At 30.9% G+C, this 3118-nt stretch overlaps 1 long non-coding RNA gene across 2 annotated transcripts; it reads right to left on the reverse strand.

Annotated features, from left to right (window-relative positions):
• Nucleotides 1-394: 394 nt before the first annotated feature.
• LOC126926647 (uncharacterized) lies at nucleotides 395-2600 on the reverse strand. Of its 2 annotated transcripts, XR_007714718.1 has the most exons (5): nucleotides 2433-2594; nucleotides 2220-2262; nucleotides 1683-1768; nucleotides 990-1164; nucleotides 395-840 (listed from the first exon to the last, which is right to left on the reverse strand). It is a non-coding gene; the product is annotated as an uncharacterized LOC126926647 (long non-coding RNA). The 2 variants fall into 2 exon arrangements; XR_007714717.1 differs by having other exon boundaries at nucleotides 990-1768; nucleotides 2433-2600.
• Between the last annotated feature and the right edge of the window lie 518 nt (nucleotides 2601-3118).

The raw sequence follows: 3118 nt of genomic DNA on the forward strand, positions 1-3118 counted from the left end.
ATTTCACATTACCTTTTGACCCTCGGTGAAACATATGGTCAGAAGGATTAGATTCTTGGTTCGTCGCAATCGAAATATAACTTCAATTTCATATCCTTTTTGAAATGTCATTGTTTTCTAAGATAGAGACTACACGTAGATACCGTTATGATTACACTAAACAGTCACAAGCCATAACTCATGAAGTATATAGTATGTCCATTTTAAGGGTATACGCGCTATTATTTCTATACATATAAAAAATAGGGAAGAAAGTTTCATATAGAAATTGAATGGTATCAAGGGGGCTTGTACTCCTGTTATTAAGTGATCCAACCCATGAGCGGCAATCGGAATTTGAAATACAAATAGAAATTTGAAATACAATAGAAAAGTAACAGCATACACAAAGAAATTCGTTTGGAGAGGTTTCAGTAGCGCTTTATTTTTTTTCCGTTCAAGCAGCGTGCAGATGTGGCTGCAAGAGGTGCGAGTTAGAGTATAAGCAGACGATAATACAGAGATCGCTGTGACGATTTAGTTTCATTTTATACAAATTATAAATGGAAAATGACGAGATGGGCAACTCATTTCAAGTGTGAAAATGAAGTTAAGAGAGCAGTGAAGTTGTTTATCACAGGTTTACTAGAAGTATCCAGCAGAATTCTTCGCTGACGGAATGAAGGAACTTGTCACGCGTTACCAAATATGGATTGATGCAAACGGTAATTATATCGAAAAATAATTAACATATTTTATAATGTGAAATAATAATAACGTGAAAAAGAATTGTTTGTGTTGCTCGATGATTCCGTTAAACGAAATAATGTCAGCATCCATATATCTTTTGTGCGTTCATATCTATAAAAGCGAATTATATACATGAAAACAGGGGCTTTTAAACAGGCGGATTTTTCGGCTATATTCTTATACTACAATATAAATATACATAACAATAAACATAGTTAATAACTATATCAAAACAATATATATTAACAACATATACATACGTTCACCGCGGAAAGTATGCCGACATCCTATAATATGACCTGTTTGATGAGAGATTCGGATATAAACGAAAGGTTCGTCCTTCCGAATCGGTTCTTTGTTGTTATTGTTCCTTTTTGTAACCAACTAATCAGCCGAAACTCGTGCTTTGTAAACAACAGTGATGTAACCGATATCCTAACATTTCATATCATATAAAATGCTATTAACCTATTTATGTCGAAAAACTGTTTGTTTAGATTATATCTTACGTTTAATTTGTCGTATGAAAGATAAGCATAGGACACGAAGTGGTATTGTATTTATGTTGTAACAAACGAAAAACAATGACAACGTAAACACAAGAGTACCGTTTCGCGTCCTTACCTGGTTTTCACACGACAAATTCAAGTTAAGATATCCGGTGAATTAACATAGAAAAATTGAATGTTTTAGACGATTTTGTAGATATCAGACTCGGTACATTATTTAAATCGTGTCCATATCTAATTGTAATAACTTGCAACAGAATCTGAGAACTGAGATTTGTTTTTTTTCATTCCTAATTTTTGGTTAGTAAATAGGAAAGATAACGAATGAATATAATGTACCACTTTTCTTAAATGAAATAATGCATTTTGCGATTAAAATGCAGACATTATAGCAAATAATACAGCAATAGTAGAAAATAAAAAAGAAGTAGGGAAAAAACTTACCGTAACAGCATGGGAAAGAATTTATGAAGATCTGTATCACTGGAATAAACTTCTTTGTGTATCACGATGTACGTCAGGGAAGAATTCTTAAACAAATTTAAAAAAAATTACTATCTATCAGATAAATACAATACGAGATTCGAAGAATAATTAATATTAACAAAAACATAATTATTTTATAAGAACATAATATTCAATTATAGAAATAATTATGCGTTAAGTTCTGTTATTGGTAACCATCATCGATGACCGACTTCATTTTTGGTTCTGAATAAGCATTATCTTTCATGAAAACATTTTTTAGCGAAAAAAAATGAAATAGGAAGAACGACCTAAGTTTTATATAAAAAAATATAATCAATATGTTCAATTAAAACTAAAACATAAATATCTATATCGTCACTCTTACGTTAATATAAATGTATAAATGTAAGTAGTGTACATTAGAGACAAAGCATATAATAAAAATAAGAAAAAAAATAAATAAGAAAACTTATTTATTAGTAAATAAGAAAACGAATTAAAACTACGACTTACTTCCACATGTGGAATAGTCTATCTGGTTGCCGCATAACCCATCCTAGAGACAGAACAAAATTAATAGATTAAAATAATCCACAGAAAGTTTTTAATTCATAAAATTTACAAGTATAAAGTATTTGTCCTGAATAATTCCTTTTTATAGAAAATTGCAAGTCAACTTTCGAATAACTAGATTTTATATTTTATCTAGCAAGTAGCACTTCTTACCAATTGCACAAACACTTGCTAAACACAAAAATCGTAACGTTTAAATAGGTAACTATTCCGTAGCACGTCCACATTATCGTGTTTCGAATATGAAAAACCGTTGAACGATACTGTCCCTCATAAAGGCAGATTCGTACTGCTTGTTCATTGTCTACGCTCCTGGACTATGAGCGAATCCTGTACGCTGCGCAAATGTCTCTGCGCCGATTATATAGGGTTGCCCGAAAAGTGTCTTTCCTTCACAGACACGTCTTTTGCAACAACACATCTTTATACAAACATAAAACCTAATGTCTCAAATGTTGTGATTTTTATCGTGATAAAACAAAGTGAATAGTACGTAATTCGATAAAATAATATAAAACGAAAGATGTTGTGCATCCATTATTTCCTTATATAACGAAACAAATTTTTCGGACCACCTAATATTTCAATTTTACTACGATGTAATAACGACTTTACATCTTGAAAATTGTCACTATTACGCTGCTGATTTTTATATAGATATTATCTATCAAAGTGGATAAAATATGTAAATGCAAAATATATTCAAACAACGTAATAATTGTACAATATTTTGCAGGAAATAGTTAATTTAATGATTGTTTTCCTGTGAAGCAGGAGTAAGTAATGCTAGAGATATTTGGCAAAAAATGAAGGCTATATCTGCAATTGCCACTGAAAAA

Source organism: Bombus affinis, chromosome 18 (genome assembly GCF_024516045.1).
Source record: "Bombus affinis isolate iyBomAffi1 chromosome 18, iyBomAffi1.2, whole genome shotgun sequence".
Classification (NCBI taxonomy): Eukaryota; Metazoa; Arthropoda; class Insecta; order Hymenoptera; family Apidae; genus Bombus; species Bombus affinis.